The 22,163-nt window shown below is 46.7% G+C and overlaps 1 protein-coding gene across 18 annotated transcripts in view; it reads left to right on the plus strand.

Annotated features, from left to right (window-relative positions):
* The window catches only part of LOC144754318 (uncharacterized), a 771,250-nt gene that overhangs the window by 157,820 nt on the left and 591,267 nt on the right, over nucleotides 1-22,163 (plus strand). For all 18 annotated transcript variants that reach the window (XR_013594709.1, XR_013594701.1, XR_013594706.1 and 15 more), the window contains one exon: nucleotides 13,282-13,353. The gene's annotated coding sequence lies outside the window, so the exon portion shown is untranslated. The remainder of the gene's footprint in view (nucleotides 1-13,281; nucleotides 13,354-22,163) is intronic.

Raw genomic sequence — 22,163 nt, forward strand, 5'->3', positions numbered from 1 at the left:
GACTGGACTACGGCAACGCCCTCTACGCCGGAACCACCGCCAAGCTCCAGAAGAGACTCCAACGGATCCAGAACGCCTCAGCCAGACTCATCCTCGACATCCCACGACACATCCACATCTCCGGACACCTAAGAGACCTGCACTGGCTCCCGGTCAACAAGAGAATCACCTTCCGTCTCCTCACCCACGCACACAAAGCCCTACACGATCAAGGCCCGAGCTACCTCAACAACCGCATCAACTTCTACGCTCCCAAACGACACCTCTGATCAGCCAGTCACGCCCTCGCCGCCGTCCCCCGCATTCCAAGAACAACAACAGGAGGAAGGTCCTTCTCCTACCTGGCTGCCAAGACCTGGAACTCCCTCCCGACCGACCTGCGCCTGACCCAAGACCACCTCGCCTTCAGGAAGAAGCTCAAGACCTGGCTGTTCGGGCAGTAGCAGCACCCCCCCCTAGCGCCTTGAGACCCTCCGGGTAAGTAGAGCGCTCTATAAATGTCTATGATTGATTGATTGATTGATTACATTTAATTTTCCCTACCTTAACATGACCCCGTCCTTGTATGCAAAAAGGGTAGGTGGTATTAATAATAGGGATCGGAAAAGCTTTGTCATTCGTGACATTTCGTTCTTTAAAATGCTGAAAATACATAGTGTAATTGAAAAGTTCAAAATCCTGCATTTCCTCTTGTAACCAAGTCATATTTTTATAATCTGTATATACATTCATGCAAGCATTTGGATCCAGGGATCCCTCGCCTCCATTTCCCTCGGCATCAAATCCTTGATGCTGTTCAATATACTTGAAAATGGCCTCATAATCTCTTTCAGTATATATCTTAGGTTCAGCTACATAATGAGAATACATCAATGATAATAATTGGAACCAGGCTACACAGCTAGCTAAGTAAGATAAGGGTAGGGAAATGAATAATTCATGCTGGTGCATTACAGAGGGAAGTAAACCACAAACCCAACAATTCGTTTTGTTCGTGGTACTATGGGTCTGATGCAACATTTCAATAAAGGCATTTTTCACATAAGTTTCTCTATGTCGCGCCTTATGAGGGGGCAAAGAATAAAAGAGGTGTTCCTCCGGGGCAGCAGTAGTTCCTAACAGTTTCTGTACAGGGTGCTGAAATTCAAATACACACATCAAAATCACTGTGATTATAACAATGAAAGCAACGAATGCCACCTTCACTCTGGTGGACCATCCGGAAAACAAATGCATATTATCAACATATCGTCGAGGGGCCAGTGGTCTTTCATCCTCCATTGGAAATCGAGCAAAAGGAAACATGCTCTCTAAAAGTCCAAATCTAACTCTGTCCCTTACTATAAGTCCAAAACTAACTTTGTATCCACAAAGCACGAACGCCACCAGAGGGGTTCTTCTTCCCTGTGTCCGTTTAGAGCCTCACAGGTAGACTCCTAGTTCATCAAAAAAGAAACAACTTTCCTCCTCCAGGAGAACGACCGCAGCCCTTAACTCAGTCTTTCTTTCTGAACAGAGCTATTTAACACAGTGTTCCAAGCTCTCAACGGGTTCAGTCCAGTGTCTCGCTCAGTACCCCAGTAGATCTATCCGATGTTCCTTAACTCAAGTCTTTGTTTAACTCCTACCATTAGAATCTGGGGTACCGCGCTGTTTTCAGGGCCGCAGGTCGTATTTACTGCGACCAGGCTGCTCTTGGTCAGGAAACAACTCTGTTGCAAGGGCATCTGATGCATTCGAACCTTGTGAGGCACCAGAAACAGCAGCCTCCGCTGCTTGAGCCGACGCCCTTTCACTTGGAGGCAACACTTCACTTGGCTGACCCTTTTCCTGGGCGTCTGAAAAGGGCACAAAGTTTTCCAGCAACTCTCCTTCTTGGCTCGGAACTCCTTCGCAGTTTTGCAAATCAAAGGGCAAAGGTAGCGGCAGGCGTTTCAGATGGCTGATGTGGATCCAGTGTTTTCTCCCATGCACTTTCACCGCCGACCGCGTTACCAGGATTACTTGATAAGGGTCGGACCACTTTGGTTCCAAACTCGATTTCCGTTGATAGTTTTTCACCAGAACCCACTGACCCGGTTCCAACCGATGTCCAGGACCCTCTGGTAGCGGCCGCAATGTGTCTGATACCTGTTGATGAATAGAACGCAGATCTTTAGTCAAAGCGTACAAATAGTCTGTCATCAAAGGATAATGAATATCTCTATAAGATCTGGGTCTGGGTACTCCCCACACATTGGCAGGACGGCCAAAAATTACTTCATAATGTGATAGACCAGTTCTAGTGTGGGGGGTTGTCCTCAGAGACAATAATGCTAAAGGGAGTGCATCAGGCCACATTAATCCAGTGCTTGCGCAAATCTTGGCCATTTTCAATTTCAAAATGCCGTTGTATTTTTCAACCAGACCAGCCGACTGGGGATGTCTGGCTGCATGGATCTTTTGTTTAATCTGTAAACCATCACAAACACTTTGAACCAACAAAGAATTAAAATGGGTCCCGTTATCGGACCAGATAATCCGGGGCAAACAATAGCGTGGGAAATATTCCTTAACCAAGGCTTTGGCAGTTACAACTGCAGTGGCTTCTTTGGTGGTGTAGGCTTCAACCCATTTACTGGAAGCGCAAACCACCACCAACACATATTTCAGATTATTGACTCGCTCCATTTGTATGTAATCAATTTGTATTACTTTAAAGGGGAGAGATGGCGGTGCAAAATTTCCACTCAGGACAGATTCTCTACCCCCAGGGTTGTAACGCAAACACACAGGGCAATATTTAACTACATGTGTGGTAAGGAAACCCCTCTCTCTCCACAGCCTCCCATAGCTTATATGGGCAACGCCAAAGGCGTACTGGCTGTCTGTAAAAATATTTACCCTCAGTCCTTCACTCAACTCACATGCTCTTAACAAGGCTATTAGTTCAGCTGCTTGAGCTGAGTGATGGGAAATCCTAGCAGTTTCCACCACCGTCTTTAATGTCGTAACAGCATATGCAGCTGTTGCAGTACCATCTGGCAACTTAAAACAAGAACCGTCTACGTATAGCTCTCCTTGGGGGTCTGATAAAGGGGTGTCAGTAAGATCTACACGCCCTTTTGGTTCTTCTTCAGTTATAAATATACAATCATGGGTGTCATCCTTTTTATCATTGGAGGGGAGAGGCAGCAATGTCGCTGGATTCAATGTAGCACATCTTTTGATCGTAATATGTGGTGCAAACAATGTTAACTCGTATCCCGTTAATCGAGCACTTGTAAGGTGCTGGGTCTTAGTTCTATTTAAAAGAATATCCACAGCATGTGGTACCATAACTGTACCATAACTGTAAGGTCCGTGTTCAGGACTATCCCCTCTGATTGTCGGATGGCCACCGCTACTGCAGCAGTGGCCCTCAGACAACTCGGGAGAGCTCGTGCGACAGTATCCAAGACTGATGAAAAGAATGCGCAGGGTCTCTGTTTTCCGCCGAAACCCTGCGTTAACACTCAAAGCGAACAACCGTCCACCTCGTGCACATAGAGTGAAAAAGGCTTCCGGTAATCTGGAGTACCCAAGACAGGTGCAGAACAAAGAGCAGATTTTAAAGAGTCAAAGGCTTCTTGACATTCATCCGACATTCATCCGTCCAGGGTAGGGGTTCATGCACATCTTTGGTCGTCAAATACAACAAGGGTTTAGAGAGGAGTGAATAGTTAGGAATCCACTGGCGACAGTAAGAGGTTATGCCAAGAAAAGCACGAACATCACGTTGAGTACAAGGTACAGATATGTTAGTAATCACATATATTCGTTCTGGAGTCAAACGTCTCCCCGCTTTCGACAGTAAGTGGTCAAGGTAGGTCACTTCCTGTCGACAATATTGAAATTTGGAAAGGGAGACTATATTCCCTTTTTCAGCCAAATGTTTTAACAAGTTTACCGTTGCTTCTTTACAGCCTTCCTCTGTATCGGAGGCCCCCAAAATGTCATCGACATACTGGATGATTACATTTCCAGCTGGCAAAATTAATTCATCAAGAACTGCCTTTAAGGCCTGGCTATATATACTAGGACTTTCTGTATGGCCTTGGGGTGCACGTGTAAATCTAAAGCTTCGACCACCTAATGAGAATCCGAAGATATGTCTGTTATCAGGATGAATCGGAATGCTGAAGAAAGCATTTTTAGGTCAATTACTGAAAAATAATTAGCTGTAGGAGGAATCATTGTGAGAATTGCTGTAATATCTGGTACTACTGGATATTGCGGGACCACTATTTTGTTGACCTCTCGAAGGTCAATTACAAAACGATATGTGGACTTATAATTTGGAGCACCATCAATCGGTGTCTTCTTCAGAATCTGTAAAATCGGACTATTACAAATGTTAACAGCTGTTTCTTCACCACTCCTCTTTTAATGACGTCCCGAATAATGTGCAACAAGGCCTGTTCACCTTCTGGTGAAATCTTATACTGAGGAATGCGGGGCAGCTGTGCATTTGGTTTCAAGGTTATTGACACGGGGGCTATTCTTAACAGACCAACATCAGTGTCCCCTGTAGCCCACAGTGTCCGGGGAATTGTAGAGAACTCAGGGGGAAGGGTTTCATTCTTGGCAAAGTATTGAGCTATCATCACAGGTGGTTTCTGCATAGTCAGAAAAACACCATCAGGGGAACAATAAATATGTGCATTTAATTTCTTCAAGATATCTAAACCCCAAAAATGTTCGCCACAATTAGAAGTCAGAAGAAAAGGCGTATGCATGGAAATGGGGCCTATGGTAAAGGCAGAGGTTTCGAAACAGGGCTTACCACCGGTATTCCAGAGAATTCTACTGATACATTATTTTGGCCAGACAGAGCAGCCCCTGGGACCAGTGTATGTGCAACCGAACTATTCATTGCCCCAGTATCCACTAAAAATGTTCCCGATGTTCCCAACAGTTCTCCTTGTACATAAGGTCCCTCCTGGTCGATTGGTACTGTAATATGGCCCCCGCTCTGCCCATGGCCGTCTCATGCATAATCCTGTCCATCATACCCATCATCCCTATAAGTCTTGTTGTAGTACTGTCTATTCTGGGGGGTCATCAAAATAATTCTTTCGAGAACCCTCATGTTGCGAATCCTCTCTCCGCATACTATTTCGGTCGATGTTTCCTCGACCCCTTCCTCGTCCTCTACTAGGACCATTCCTCGCCAGCAACAGAGGGCAATCCACCCTCCAATGTCCTTCCTGTTTACAATAAGAACATTGATTTATCCCAATGTTCGGAGGACCTCCTCTAGTCTTTAAATCCTTAGTCTTTTTCTCCGACTTTTCCTTGTTCTCATTTTCACGATGTTCATAATATTGAGCCATGCTGAGAATTACAGACGGGGCAGCCGTAGTCCACGTGCTCTCAGCCGATTGGAGACGGGACATAACTTCAGGGAGTAAATTCGTAACAAATCTATTCACAAATAACCGTATTCCCCCTTCCGTAGAAAGGTCCTGTCCACTAAAATCTATGAAAACCTTTTCAAACCTAGTAAAGAAGTCTGACACACTTTCATCTTTCTTTTGCTTACACGCTGTTAATTTATCCCAATCGACTTTTCTAGGAGGGAGAAGATTCTTCATGAACGTAACAATTTTATCTGGTACCGCTAAGACTTCATCCCTAGGTTTCTCTCCAGGCTTCCGTTCCTTATCCCAAGTTTTTAGTTGATCCCAAGTTCCTCCTAGTTCGGGAATATGGTCCGTGTCACGCATCTGTCTCCAAATGTCTACTGGGATCAAGAGACCGAAAAATAACTCGATATCAGCTATTTTCACAATTTGGAATTAGCGGCCTCTGTCAATTCCTTATAGTAAGCTGTAGGATTTTTACGGGGGTCAGGAAGCTGAGCTTTTAAAGTGAGGACCTGGCTTCCTTTCCAAGGGGTATAGACCCAATGTTCCTGAAGCCTAGCGTCCACTCGGGCCCTTGTAACATTGCCCCCGTTATCCCTTAGTTCAAGGACTTCAGGGAAAAAGAGAGGATGCACCTCTCTCATGGGGTGCTGTGCTCCCCACTCGGCACTCTTTCGGTGCAGTCGTTCCCGATAATGCAAAAGCGTTGTTACATTTTGATATACTTCATCCGTTTGTAAGTGAAATTTATGAGCTCGATCCCTTATATCACGCAGTATCTGAGGAGGGAGTCCTTCCTCAAAGCACTGTTCCCATAGTGAAATCAGTCGGATCGCCATGCTCTCTAAAGCCAGCTGTTGTGCAACTGGTTCGAAATCTTTCATGGTGCTCCAAATGTCCTCTAAAGTGTAAATAGCGTTCCGCATCCACTGGGATGCTTGAACTATTATGGCTCTCCTTTCTTCAATCCCCAACAACGACCGAGTATAAGCTTGTTGATCACTCAAGTCAGATAAAGGTCGTTTGGGCGTGGTATCTAAACCAACTGCATTTCGGAGATCTAAAGTAGTCTGAATCGGAGAGGAGAGAAACACAGGGTGCAAAGGAGAAGGGACAGCCGCGTCCGGCTGGAGGGATATCAAGGGTGAGGTAGTTTGTCGAAGAGAGGGAGGGGAAAGTAAAATATTATGTCCTGATCCATCGATTGGGGCCGTGGCGTTCGGTCCTACCGGCGCTTTAACGATCGATGCGGCTCCTAATTGATCAGCTCGTACCAAGGGCATGGCTGGGTACAAACCCTGTGGGGCATAAGGGGGAGGTGGTCGGGCCTCCAATAAATCTTCTAACTCGTCTCCTGTCTCTGGTCGAGCCACATAACTTTTGTCCGTTTCTAACCGAAACTGTCTATCCATCCGTTCAATATTTTCTTCCACCTTCCCCTTATCATACGCCACGGCCTTCTGAGTGACTGTCTGTCCTGATTTAATCTTTCCCAACTTCTCTTCTCTAATCCGTCGTCTTTTTGCTCCCTTCAACCATAGGTTCAAGGAATCAAACATTGACTGACGGCTTTTCTTCATGAACAATTTATTTTGAATATAATAAATCTTTTTCTCATCAAAAGACCCCGTAAGAGGCCATTGTAAACCAACATTACCTTTGGAATATTTGTGCCACAAGGTGTTAAATAGTATTGGCTGTATACCATGTTTGACATACATATCAAAACTGGGGATGCCCTCGGGAGAGGCAGGCTGTCTTTCTGCCAGCCATGTACCTCGTCGGCAGCAGCACCCAAAACATATTTTGCTAAAACAAGGCATTATGATAATAATCACACAATCTTATTTTCAGACATCAAAACCCGTTCATACTCGGACGCGTCCTTTTCATCATTCACTCTCTCACTTTCTTCCGATCGTTACCAGAAAGTGCTGTAAAACAGTGCAAGGCAATAATCCCCAGTGAATACAAATGACGTCTTCAGAACGAAACGAACAGAGCCAGTCGACTCTTGCTCGGGGAATCGATTCGACAAAATTCTGGACCAACAAAATTCCACTACAAAAGGAACAGTCACCAGACTGGTCTGAGATTACCTGGCAGGCGAACCGCGAACCCTCCTACAGGCCATCCCATGGTCCTGTTCTGGTTGGGCCGGCCATCTGGGCACGCGCCACCAGAACCCTAGCTTACCCAGTTGCTCCCAGGGCTTTCCCGAAGGGGATTCGGCCGAGTGAGTAACTCCGTACTCCGCTAAGGCACCAGGTGTTGTCTCAAAATTTCATAAAACAAGTCAGTGAGGTATCTACCCGCACAGCCACTTCGCTGTAACGTCAGAACCCCAGATTTCCTCGTGGTCCGGCTTCCCCGGCCACCGTCAAAAACAGTTAACTGTTACCAAAAAAAGAAAACATTTCCTCCGAGTGTTCCTTATCCAATCTAATCACAAAGTCACTCACCTGGTGCACTCAGGTTGATTGCGAATTCTCCACTGCCGACACTTAAAACAGACCGACACAGTCTGTTCTTCTCTCGGGTTAAGCCCGTAGGACTCCGGCGTAGGGTCTTCAGCAGCTGGGAGGGATACTAGGCTCGAGAGTGGAGTTGTTTGTCTTCTTACCACAAACGGGTATTTCAAATCAGGATCCTTTTTCCGTCCACCCACTCGGCCAGAACTCCTCCTTGTCCCTTCACTCCTGTTTACAGGAGGGGACGACCCTATCGCGGAGTCCCGGCGGAGTCGCTAACTGAAGGATTCAAAATTATTCTAGTGGGCCATACTCAGCAATAGCCCATATACCAATATCATTAATAAGAATTCAGTCGGCAATGGAGAAAGTTCAATCGTTTATTCAATACAGATACAAGCCCTGACAGGGGAGCCTCAGTCTACACGACCCTCGGAGGTGCGCAGAGGAGACTGACTACATACAAAAGATACAAGTCATATATACGTTTTACCCACACCACAGAGTCGCCTCACTAGGAAAGATACAACTTGTCAGTGAGCCAACAGGAATACCCATATAAGGCACAATTGATTGAAAATAGCCTAGACCTTAGCTATTCTGGGGGCAGGTCAGTAAGGTGCCTCCCTGTCTATCTGTAGCCCGGGGAGTACAGGAACGGGCTCTGCTAGAATGTGCGCATCCCACAAGAAGGGCAGGTGTGACCTTGGGTTTCCCTGAGCCACGAGCTAACAAATGAAGTAGATGGCTAAGTCAGCCATCTCGGTTTCATGCAGAAAACGTGATCACGTGATTTCAGGGAAACAGTACTGGCACATAGGGAAACGAAACAAAATGGCTCCGGTCATATCAATAGGTTTAGGCGAGCTAAAAGTGTATTATGTGTTACTATATTAACACAACAAAATCTAATCATACAGTCATACAGTTATAAGGTTATATTGTATATATTAGGCCAATAACATGTGTTTATCGAATTTATATCCCAACAGCCTGCTGGGTAAATGCATGTGGGGTTCCGTCATACAATCGGGCAACACATGGGAGCTAATTTTTTACTGAAAGACAGAATTTGTTTCAAGACTGGAGTAATAGCCAGGCATTAGGGAAAGGGGGGAAATAAGCAGAGGAGAAAGCCAGCTTCTCAGGTCCGCAGCTACCATTAGTGCAGCAGGTGCAGTTTCATTGGGACCCAAGCTCACAATAACCAAAATATGGGGCCTGGTGTATTTTTGGTCAATTTGTGTTTTTGTTTGATATATATGCAGTTTTATTAAACTCACATTTAGCGTGCATTATAAATCTCAGGAAACATACCCCTGAAGCGATTTCATAAGCTATGTCCCATGCCCTCAGCCAGGGAACAGCGTTTACAACGCAACTTTTACAACGAAGTACCTTTACGACGCAACCATTACAATGCAACTTTTACAACGACTTGCGCTGGGGGGCGCTCTAGGATAGGGAATAGTTTTAATTTACTATCCAACACCTTCCCTACTATCCACGGGGACTGGAGTTGGAATAGTAAATTAAACTATTCACTATCCAGCGCCCCCCAACGCAAGTCGTTGTAACGACTTGCGTTGTAAAACTTGCGTCGTAAAGGCATGCGTTGTAAAAGGATATATGATGTTACAATGCACACTTTTACAACGCATTTTTTACAATGCAACATCCATTACAACGCATTCCATTACAACGCATGCCATTACAACGAAATGTTAAAAACTACATTTACAACGCATTCCATTACAACGCATACTACCTTTACAACGCATACCATTACAACACATTACATTACATTGCATGTTTGGTAAGTATTGGATAGTGTAGGGGTAAAATTTACTATTCTAACTCCAGGGGGTGCAACAGTAGGGTAAGTGTTGGATAGTGTAGGGGTAAAAATTACTATTCTAACTCCAGGGGGTGCAACAGTAGGGTAAGTGTTGGTTAGTGTAGGGGTAAAAATTACTATTCTAACTCCAGGGGGTGCAGCAGCAGGGTAAGTGTTGGATGGTAGTGTTATGCGTTGTAATGGTATGCGTTGTAATGACTGAGTTGTAATGACATGCGTTGTAGTGGTGTGTGTTGTAATGTCATGCATTGTAATGGTTGCGTTGTAAATGCATGCGTTGTAATGGATGTTGCGTTGTAAAAGTTTCGTTGTAATGGTAGTGCGTTGTAAAAGTTGCGTTGTAAAGGTTGTTTCCCGTTGTAAAAGCATGCGTTGTAACGACGCACATCCGCTCAGCCATGCCCCTCCTACTCCCACTCCCCCTATTTTTGACATGATTGTTTTTGGAGGGAGGGTCGACTTCAAAGGATTTTCCTTAGGGGGCTCAGAACAAAAAGGTTTGAAGACCTCAGCTCCAAGAAGAGCAGTAAGGTGAAAAACATTGGCACTGTAAAGCCCTTACAGCCACCCATTGATTCTTTTAAATATCTTTAATGCAACCTTAACAGCCCTAATGTTTTCATTTTTACTTTTTACTGCAGGTCAAGTGTCTGATAATAGCATAACGAATTGTGATTGTAATAATAATGTCCCAGGTTGATTGATTTAGAGAGCTATAAAGTCTTTGTGTAAGTGGGGCCCGAGGCAGGTGTTACCACCCCATGCCAGGTTGCCCAAAATATGACCTGTCACATTTAGCATATCACAGTCTTCTCCATCTAGGGCAACTGCCTTTTGACAAAATCTATCAATTATCAATTTCTGTGCTTGAAGACAACAAACATTCAGTTTGTTGGTACAAGTAATATTATTGCACTAATGTTGTTAGTACCAGTGCAAGATTCATCCAAAGCTTTGTCTATGGTTGAGTAGAGATGTCAATTACTAGCTAGGCCCTCGAGGTACTAGATAATGTGGAAGACATTGTAGGTCAAAAAAATGACTTGGTGGGCCAGATCTCATATTACTCTTTTTCACCAGTGTCCAGGACCTGACTAGAATCAATGACATTCCATGAAAGTGATAACAAGGAGGCACAAAGTGTTGACAGCACTCCATCGGTTTTTCCTGTTCTTGAAGCAATGAATGGCATCATAAAAAATACTGGACACAAGTTCTAAGTCTCTATTGGTCGAAGCACAAAAGGCTGATATGCAGCTGGAGGAGCTGTGGAGGATTGTCGACTTATTGGACAGGTGCAATACCACAAAAGATCTTGGACCTAAAATGGCATCTACTTTCCCTGATTTTAGGATCGAATACATTATCGAAGAGATTGAAATGTTACAAACTAAATTTGTCAACTGGTTGGTCAGAGTGAAGGAAGACCCCCGAGAACCCAACCTCGAAGCCCAAGCACAGGTTACTCCAGCTACCATGGGAGAATCCTGCTAGCCTAACTCAAAACAAACTATTTAACACCCAAATAGGCAAGGCACTAGAGCAAAGAAAAACATCAGCCAGCAGAGGAAACCAATTGCTCTTTGACTATGAAGGGAAAAAAAAAAGCTATGAGGCCACAGCCAATGCACGGCCATCGAAGATCTATGAGAACCAGGGTCCACACTTAGCACATCCAGTCAACTAGTACTGCAAATCGGGCATGTGATGACTCGCAAATTGAGGACAATTACATTGTACTGTTGTGTATTGAAGATGATTATTTTTCAATAGTTTGCAAAAAAAACCTGATGAAGTTTTGCAAACACAAAAACTTAAGTCAGATGTGATAGAGGTAGAAAGGAAGCACCACTCTGCCTACAAGCAATTCCCCAGAGAATCTTTTATTTCCCTATTTGGACAGGAATCAGAAAGGAAATTGGGAGCACCTCGGTGGGTGAACACCAGAAAAACAACAACCAGCGCAGCATTACGAGGTCTGCTTTGTGACTGATCCATTGTTCCTCATACACCCTGCCCATCCCACATCTGGAGACTTGAGCAATTGAAATATTGCAGTCCAACTCACTGAGCCAAGTGAAAGAGACCAACATAACCTAGGGACAGCATCTCTAATTTTGAGAAGGGATGAGACAGCCACTCCCACATTTCGGAAAGACTTCTTGAACCTCATCCTGCAAATTCTCTTAGACTAATGTCAAACTCAATCAATAAACCAAGATTTATGAAGCACGGCTAATCACCCAATTGGGTATCCAGGTGTTAGGAGGTTTTGGAGGATCATTCGAACAGCCAAGTCTTGAGGGAAGTGATGTAATGGTCAGGAGTTACGTGGGGAGGCTGTTCCAGGTCTTTGCTGAGATATGGGAGAAGGAGCGGCCTCTACTTCTGCTTTGGTGTATGTGGGCAGCATGGGCAAGAGATAGGGAGGTGGAGTAAAGTGTTCTTGATGGTTGGTGGTTAATGTAGGTGGGTCCTTGGTTGTGTAGAGCTTTGTGAGCATTGGTCAGCAGCTTGAATTGGCATCTCTTCCATACAGGTAGCCAGTGGAGCTGCCTGAGGAGGGGTGTAATGTGGGTCCGTCATAGAAGGTCGAGGATGAGTCTGTCTGCGGTGTTCAGGATGGTCTGAAGTCTCTGTAGGAGGTGTGCGGTGATTCCTATATAGCGTTGCCATAGTCCAGTCGGTGATGAGGGCCTTTGTCACAGTGCATCTCGTGTGCAGGTTTATCCACTTGAAAAAGTTATGTAGCATGTGCAGAGTGAGGAAGCAGGCAGAGGGGAGGGCACTGATCTGTGATTTCATGGTGGGCTTGTTGTCAGTGATGATTCCGAGGTTTCTGGCGTGGTCGGAGGGAGTGGGTGCGGTTCCCAGGTCTGATGTCCACCAGGAGTACTTCCATGTGCTGCTGTTGTCCTCAAAGATCAGTACTTCGGTCTAGTCTGTGTTCAACTGCAGGCAGTTGTTCTTCATCCAGTTGGTGACGCTTGTCATGCATCTGTGGAAGTTGGTTCTTGTGGCGGTCGGGTCGTCGGTGAGTTATAGGATGAGGTGGTGTCAACTGCGTAGGATATTATGTTGAGACCATGGGATCTGACGATGTTGTCCAGGGGGTCATATATGCAGTGAAGAGCGAAGGGCTGAAAGATGAGCCCTGGGGAAACTAAAAATATACATGTGCAGATCTTTTCATTTACTTAATTAGAGGGGTAGAGGAAGATCTATTATTGTGGTAATGACGAGACATTATAAATTTGATCTGACCCCCACTTATGCGTCAGAGGACCCAAATGATTATCCTAAATATAGGATTTATACTTTGCCTGCTTCAAGAGCTTGAACATGTTTTTTTACATGAAAGATATATTGTGACATTACTTACATTTACCAAAGTGTGTGACAGAGAGATGACTGGGTGTGATGCTTTTGCAATGGGCAGGGATCCAGAAGGGACTTATACAGCGTGAATTCCTTATAATATTCCTTTATTGAATAAATGAAAAAAACATATATATGTCCAGTTGGTCTTCTTTTGATTCTAGTTTCTTTCTCTCCTTATTTTCAGGATCTTCTTATGGCAGTTCCAGAGCTGATGTCTTGCTGACCCAAAGTCTCCCTCAAGGAAAGAGAGGTTCAGGTATGTATTTCAACCTTTTCTTTCTATAAATAGGGAAGGGTGTGAGGGACCACCAGAAACAAAAACCAGGGGTAAAGTGATAGGGGGGGAGTGAGGAAAACGACTGGTTGCAAGGTTGTCAGCACTTGTAAAAAAACAAAAACGCTAGGAACCTCCTTCAGTAGTGTCCCCAATTACGATGTGCCTCCAGCTCCCACAGTCTATTGTCCCTCCCAACCTCTATCTGTCTCTCCCCTTAAATAACCCTGTAGGCGCCCACGCACCTGTGAAAGCCACGACCCTCCTGGGCCGTGGCGGGGTCCTTCCGCTTTACTCTGAGGCCGGTGCTTTCTTCTCTCCGCTCCAGACGCCGAGGTATCCGCTCTTCTTTCTCCGTCTCCGTCTTTCTCCTCTGACAGGGGTTCCGCCACTACAGGAAACTCCTCTTCGTCCTTTCTGCGTCTTGTCCACGTCTCTTTCCCCGCCTCCCGTGTCCCTTTTCCCTCCAATGACGTCGTGATCACGTGACCTACGCCGTAGGGCATGAAAGGATCTGTTTTACAGGGCCCGCAGTCTTCTTTCATGTCATCCGCAGTGATAGCAGGTAATACATTCCAATTTGCCTGTAAATAAAGGAGGGGGGAGATATAAGGTGGAATGCAGTCCGTATCTCCCGTCTCTGGTGTTTGTTGCTCAGTGGTTCTGTGACAGTGGGTCTGCTGGGAGGCTACAGAGCACTACAGTTCCCTGTGGGCCCAAAGGGAGCAACTAGGAAGCCTAGGAATTAATATATTAGAGGTACCACTAGGAAAATATCCATTTGTGCTAAGACCCTGTCAAACACTTACTATCCCTTGTCCGAACGCCGTTTGGAGAAAAGGAGAACTATTAAGAATGAGATTGGACCTGATTCCAATATTGTGATAGATTGCCCAAGCATGAATTTGAATTAGAACTGGCACAATGACAACAGACATCTGATCCAACGTGGAGAAACCTTATGGCGGGAGAGCGGATAGTACCATTCCTGTTGCAGAGATACATTCAGTGTCCCTAGCAAACATGAGAAAGAGATCCTGGATTAAAGAACTTAAGTGCCTGTTGGACTTGGCCTTTTTTGCAGGGTTATCCCTAAACGTTTTGCCTAGCCTTTTGTTCTGACATGGTGTTGGTGATTTTAGGACTCTAGGCACTTTAGCGCTGCTGTTCAGTGAAAAGTGTGTATGCACTCTGTGACAATGTGACAAACAAGGTAAGATTGGTCTACACCCCCTTTTACTGCATATCAGTCACCCCTAAGGTAGGCCCTAGCTAGCCCTATGGGCAGGGTGCATTTTAGCTAAAAGATAGGACATGTACCTTAACCCTTTTAATGCTCATGACGGAATGGTTCAGTCATGAGCACAAGTGCTGCTGTGCTCATGACGGAACCATTCCATCATGATCACATGCTCTGAGAATCCCTCTGCTGCAGGCAACAGAGGGATTTCCAAATGATTTTTTTGCCTGAGGAGGTGGTGAAGAGCTTCCCCAACCTCTTCAGGCCTATTTTTAGTTTTTTTTGGAATAACGATCGTGCGCGCATGGCGCGAAACAAATACGAAACTGAAACTGAAACTTCAGTGCTTGTGGGGCTCTCTCAGTCCCCCGAGCACCGATACACTTGGGAGAGGTATCGTTGGAAAGGGGAGAATCTACCCTTTCCAATGGTATCCTTCCCTAGTGGATCCCTGCTTGGGGATCGCCCTAGGAGGGCAATCCCAAGCAGGGATGCACCCACTAGCACCAGGGAGGGTAAAGTGGCCCCTTGGGCAAGGGCCTTTTCTCCCACCATGTGTTTGGGTCCAAATGTAGTCTTTATGCCCCCAAGGGGGGGCAGATGGGGCAGGAGCCCCCAATCTGCCCCCTCGGGGGGCAGGAAGCCCACTAGAGGCCAGGGATTTTTTGTACTGCAAAATAGGGGTGGGGGCTGCCCATTATGGGCACACCAAAGCCCCTACCCATGCCCTGCACAATTAGAGTCTTTCTGCCCCCCCTGGGAGGCTTATGGGGGCAGTAGCCCCCAATCTGCCCCCGGGGGGGGCAGAAAACCCACAAGAAACCAGGGATTTTTTTATTGACAGTGGGCTGGGGGCTGCCCAAAAAAAGGGGATGGCAATGCCCCCCCAGAGAAATGTCAGTCTTTATGCCCTCCCAGGGGGCAGACAGGGGCAGTTGCCCTCAATCTGTCCCCGGGGTGGCTGAAAGCCCACTGGAAACCAGGGATTTTTTTTGTTATTGACGATGGGGTGGGGGCTGCCCAAAAAGGGCATGGCAATGGCAAATACGAAACTGAAACTGAAACTTCAGTGCTTGTGGGGCTCTCTCAGTCTCCCGAGCACCGATACACTTGGGAGAGGTATCGTTGGAAAGGGGAGAATCTACCCTTTCCAATGGTATCCTTCCCTAGTGGATCCCTGCTTGGGGATCGCCCCAGGAGGGCAATCCCAAGCAGGGATCCACCCACTAGCACCAGGGAGGGTAAAGTGGCCCCTTGGGCAAGGGCCTTTTCTCCCACCATGTTTTTGGGTCCAAATGTAGTCTTTATGCCCCTCCCCCTTGGGGGCAGATGGGGCAGGAGCCCCCAATCTGCCCCCTCGGGGGGCAGGAAGCCCACTAGAGGCCAGGGATTTTTTGTACTGCAAAATAGGGGTGGGGGCTGCCCATTATGGGCACACCAAGGCCCCTACCCATGCCCTGCACAATTAGAGTCTTTCTGCCCCCCCTGGGAGGCTTATGGGGGCAGTAGCCCCCAATCTGCCCCCGGGGGGGGGGGCAGAAAACCCACTAGAAACCAGGGATTTTTTTTATTGACAGTGGGCTGGGGGCTGCCCAAAAAAAGGGAATGGCAATGCCCCCCCAGAGAAATGTCAGTCTTTATGCCCTCCCAGGGGGCAGACGGGGGCAGTTGCCCTCAATCTGTCCCCCGGGGTGGCTGAAAGCCCACTGGAAACCAGGGATTGTTTTTGTTATTGACGATGGGGTGGGGGCTGCCCAAAAAGGGCATGGCAATGCCCCCTCCCCCAAAGAAATATCAGTCCTTCTGCCCCTCCCTGGGGGGCATATGGGGGCATTAGCCCACAATCTGTCCCCCCAAGGGGGCAAAAAAGCCCACTAGACGCCAGGGATTCTTTGGGGCAAATCTGAATTACGGTGGGGGCTGCCCAAAATGGGCATGCCAATGTCCCCACCCCTCCCCCGCAAAAATTACAGCCTTCCTGCCTCCCTGGGGGTCCGATGGGGTAGTAGCCCCCAATCTGCCCCCCCGGGGGGCAAAAAGCCTACTAAACGCCAGCAATTTTTTGGGGGGCAAATTTGAATTAGGGTGAGGGCTTCCTAAAATGGGCATGCCCATGCCCCTACACCCTCCCAGCAAAAATTAAAGCCTTTCTGCTCCCCCGGGGGGCAGATGGGGCAGTAGCTCCCAATCTGCCACCCCGGGGGGGGGGCAAAAAGCCCACTAGACGCCAATGATTACGCTGTTTTCTTTTTATGCGTGGGGGTGGTGGCTGCCCAGAATGGGCATACCCTTGGGGGCATATTTGACCAACCCCACCCCGATAACCTCCCCCAGGGCAGCAGAAAGCCGACTAGGCATAGACTTGTTTTTAGTAATGTGTCTACCTGTCGATTTTGGGTCCTAGCGCAGCCGGCACATAGTGAAACCTAGCAAACCTGGACATTTTTTAAAACTAGACACCCAAGGGAATCCAGGATGGGGTAACTTGACTGGTTCTCGCCAGGTTCTGTTACCCACAATCCCACGACAGGCAAAGGCCCAAAACCTATTGAGGCAACATCAAAATTACCTATCACAAAACAACCTGGTTTTGCAAGGGGGGGTCCCATGAATTTTTGGCCCAGGGCTTGGTGGCCATCTAGGGAAAACTACCAAACCCACACATTTCTGAAAACTAGACACCAGGGGGAATCCAGCGAGGTATGGTTTGCGTGGGTCCCCCAAAGTTGTCCTACCAAGAATCCCCTGCAAACCTCACATTTAGCTGAAAAAAATCACTTTTTCCATAAATGTTTGCGTGGGATCACCATACCAGCACAAATGTCCTACCACCCAGGGTTCCCCATGTTCTCTTGAGTTTGCAGGAGATTCTGGCCATACCCCATTGGACTCCCCATGGCATCTAGTTTTCAGAAAGTGTGTGGATTTGGTTAGTTTCCCTAGAAGGCGGCGAACCCGGGGCCAAAAAAACAGGTGCCCCTCCCCAAAAAACAAGGTAGTTTTGTGATAGATAATTTTGAAGTCTCCACAATACGATTTGGGCCATTTCCTGTTTCAGCCACTTTGCCTACCCACACAAGTGAGGTACCATTTATATCGGGAAACCTGGGGGAACGCTGGGTTGGAGGAAATTTGTGGATCCACGCAAATGCCAGAACTTTCCCACACAGAAATTTGAGAAAAAAGTGATTTTTTTTTCAGCTGAATTTGAGATTTGCAGGAGATTCTGGGTAGGCAAACGTAGGGAGACCCACACAAGCCATATATCGCTGGACTCCCCTGGGTGTCTAGTTTTCAGAAATGTGTGGGTTTGGTAGATTTCCCTAGATGGCCGCCGAACCCGTGAGGTTCTGTGGTTTACGGGACCGGACTCCATTTTGTTTGCGTCGTTTGAGGACGCCATTTTGTGTTGCCCTCACGTAGGCCTAGGTAGCAAACGAACGAACGAAGTTGCATGGGCCTCGTTGTTCATGTACGCATTTAACAGGCCCTTTTCGATTTGCGAGTGAGCTGCAAAGATGCTGACCCCGTCACCTGAAACTGACCCTTTACGAAGCCAGTTTTCTCTAGCTGATCGTTGTCTGAGCTCCCAATCAATGTTCAGGATATCGTTAGTTTTTAGTGTTCTTGCACATATCTTATCCTACTCAACATCTGAATTGTTTCTTTCCTTTACGACTTTTCATTACATGGGTAGTGCTTTCAATTATGGGTTTGTCCGGCTTGTGGTAATCGAATTTGAGACATTCCTTATAATTAACTTGTGGGTTGGTACGATGTAAAGTGAGCTTTTTGGAATGTAATAACGTATGTAAAATGTATTTCATTGGTCAGAATTTGCCGCAGTGGGTGTGCATTCGTAATGAACTGAAATTGTGCATAAAAAGTGATGTCTTGCTTTATGAAAATTGAACAGTTTCTTGAGTTGTACACCGTGTTGTATTGCTGGGATTACTGTTACTAGCTGCAGCTAATACATTGATCTCTGACGCCAAACAGAAGTATTACGTGTCTCTGTAGTCTAAGACAGGTGAATCCGAAGACTTCGGGTGTGTCCCTGGCACCGCTGGGTCCTAAGAAAACCTGGTTCTTCAGTTGGCGCCCAACGTGGGGCGACTTCAGCGGTACCGGTCCAAGCCCGAGGATCGTGAGGAGCCACGTAAGGATATTCTGGAGGAAGGCCGCCACTTCATCGATCCCTGCATGTCGACGTGGACCGAAAGTCTTTGCTGCGAGGCCTCCTGCTTTCTGACGGCTATGAAGGACTGCTGCCCTGACTGTCGCCCTGTCTTGGACCCTTGATTGATCCTTTGTAGAGCGAGACGATAGACGGTCTTATGGTGGCGTGACAGATACTTTGGTTAAGTATAAGTGGGTCGCTCCCACGACTTTGTTTGGTTCTTGGTTTGGTTTGATTTGGGTACTGCAGCAACCGAAGCCGAGGGGCTCGTATATTTACGAGTGTATCGATAATTGATAACCCCTTGAAGTTTGAAGCTAGATTAGTGAGCTATAAGATGCCTGGTCTTAGCAAAATTAGGAAATGGTTTAGTTGTGGTTGCAACAGGGATTCCCGATTGGAGGATTCGTGTCCGATACCTCCGGTTGGAACTCCGACTTATGAGCTCTATTCAAAACACGGAGTGGGTCCTATTACTTATAATGAAGTGTGGGTCCGCTATACAAGAAAAGATGGTGTCTTACGATGGCCCCAAAATGGTAGCTTTGAATTAAATATTTTAGATAAGCTGGAAGTTGCGCTATTTAAGAAGAAAGCCCGGGCGGCATCGTTTGACTGTTTCCGCCTTTGGCGAAAGGAAGCCAAACAGCGAGAAATTAAGCAAGCGAAGAGAGATAGGGAAGATAAGAATATGCCAGTACTACAAGCTGCTAGGCAGTTTAAAGCAGACGAGGAAGATCGAGTGAGTGAAGTTTCAGATAGACAGCGTTGCATGGCCATAGATAAATGTTATCCGGCCTTGCCGACTTCTCCTCCGAAAGTGACGGAAGACCTTGAAAAAGATCCTTTGATATCTCATTTACTGAGACTGCCACCCCCTTATGTGCAGGGTGCTACTGCGCCTCCATTACCCCCGGTTGTTCCACCCTTTGTTGTTCAACCTCCTGCTGTTGTTCAGCCACCCGGTGCTCCACAGATGGTTTTACCTCCTACTGTGCAACCCACTCTAGGGTCGCAAGCTTTGCTTCCATTTGTGCCTCAAACTCCTTTGCCTTCTGCTTCTGCATCTCCGACTCCTACTGTTCCTGTTCCTCCTTCATCTCAAGATTTTAACTTTCCTCTTTTTACGCCTACTTCTTCTCCTTCTGCACGGAAACGAATGACGGAAACTGTTGTCAATTTGTTATCTCCATTGTTTGGGCCACTGAGTGTGACCCCTGTTTCGGAACATAAGCAGAGTCGTAGTCAGCTTCCTAGTTCCGAAGAACGAGCAGTGTTGGATTTATTGGCTCGTAGATGGATTTTGAATGCTTCTAGGTATAATTTGCCATCAGTTATGGATGTTTTCTTTCAGTGGGAGCCGCCTAAGCAAAGGTATGTTTTTTTTTGTTGAAAATCTTTATTGACATGAAGGCAAATTAAGCAGTTGTCGTGTTACATTCCAACATAATTTTCCTTGTGACATGTTAACAGTTCTGCATCACGTATCATGTAACATAAAATTTCAAAGAATAATATTAGTCATCCCTCCTGCGATGAGTGCGACCATTCGTGTTTGTTTAAATCAATGCTTCTGAATGTCTTCAACCATTGTCTTGGTTGCATCGCCTAATATGCCCCCTTGTCCCCAAGAACCTTTTGAAACAACCCCCCCCCTCAAACTTAAGCCATCATAGCTCTTACGTTACTATCTCCCATTGTCCACAAGCAAGTCCGAATCCTCTCTCAGCACCACTTAGTCTTCATATACTAGGCCACCAGTGCATTCGGCCCTCTACTATGATCATCTCTGAGCCTTTTCCTCACTCATCTTCCCCTTCGGAGTCTAGATCATCTCCCTCCGGCAGAGGATCGCATATCTCCCCTCGATAGACATTCCATGCTGCCCACACCTTGTTCCACTTCCGGGGGGAAGCTCTGAGGACATAAACCGCCCTCTCCGTTACCATTAGCTCGTCCATATTTTTAGCCCATCTGCTCGCCGTGGGTAGTTCCGGAGCCCCCCACTTCTGCGCGATGTCTCGCTTGGCCACTGTCATGGCCAGTGTAGCCCACAGTATCCCATACCTGTCCAAGTCGTTGGGCTCCCAGACATTTAGGAGGCATCTGCGCGGTTCAGGCAAAACAGTGATTTTAAGTGCTTGAGAGACAGTACGCAGCACTCTTTTCCAGAACTCTTGTATACGTGTGCAATCCCATAGTGTATGGAACAGTGTTCCCTCCTCCCCGCATCCCCGCAGGCAAAAGGGGTGTGGCGCTCTATGTATTTTATGAAGCAATGTTCTGGTATAATAGATGCGGTGTAGGATCTTTAGCTGCACTAGTCTGAACTTTGTCGAAATTCCTACCTCTCTTGGGGAGGCCAATGCCTCGTTCCATTCTGATTCATCCATCTCCCCTACGTCCCTTTCCCATTTCTCTTTCAGTTTTTGTGTGGGGTCAGTTAGGTTGTTAGTTAGCTTTTTATAGGTAAGAGAGGTCGCTTTGTGTTGCATGAAATCAGTTAGAAGTCTATCTTCTAGGGGCGAGGATTCCGGTAAGTCCGTGCCCGCCGGAATCGCCCATAGCAGTGCATGCCTGATTTGGACATATCTATACGTCTCCGTAGGTCTAAGGCCGTATAGATGTTGTAGTTGTAGAAACGTTATTACTGTGTCTTTGTCCCACATGTCCCCTACTGTGGAAATGCCTATAAGATCCCATTGTGTAAACCCCTTGCATATTCTCAGGGACCCCAGTGCCTTTGTTTCCCACAATGGTGTCATTTTAGTTATTTTTCCTTTCCAGCCCATCCGCGCCTGTGCTATGTGCCACAGTGTCGCCGTGTGCCGCGTTGGGCCAGTCAGGTGACCAAGCTGCGGTTTATTATAGAGTACCGAGAGCATACAATCCGTCCCCAGTTGAGACCAGTCTGCTTGATAAGCTGGGTCGTTCCTCGGGGCGTGGAGCCATTGGTTGATTATTTTAAGTTGAGCTGCCCAGTAATATAGCTGTATGTTGGGCAATGCAATTCCCCCTTCATACCAACTTTTTACCAGTTTGTCGTAAGCTATACGTGCCGGGCCAGCGTTCCAGAGCAGGTTGGAGACTAACTCCGCAATTTGCTTAAAATATCGCGGTGGGACAAGGTATGGGGTGTTTTCTAATACATATAGAAACCTGGGCAATGCCATCATTTTATATAAGGCTACTCTCCCTAGGAGGGTCAGGGGCAGTGTGGCCCAGTGTTTAACGTCTGCACGTAGGCGTTCCATAGGCGGTTTCAAGTTGTTGATAAAGAAGGCTGGTGCATCCTGTGTGACAACAATGCCCAGGTATTTAAAGGAGGACAACGATGTCGTCAATGGGCAGTCTATCTGTAGGTTTGGCGCC

The sequence above is a fragment of the Lissotriton helveticus genome, chromosome 5_1, assembly GCF_964261635.1.
Source record: "Lissotriton helveticus chromosome 5_1, aLisHel1.1, whole genome shotgun sequence".
NCBI classification, from domain to species: Eukaryota; Metazoa; Chordata; class Amphibia; order Caudata; family Salamandridae; genus Lissotriton; species Lissotriton helveticus.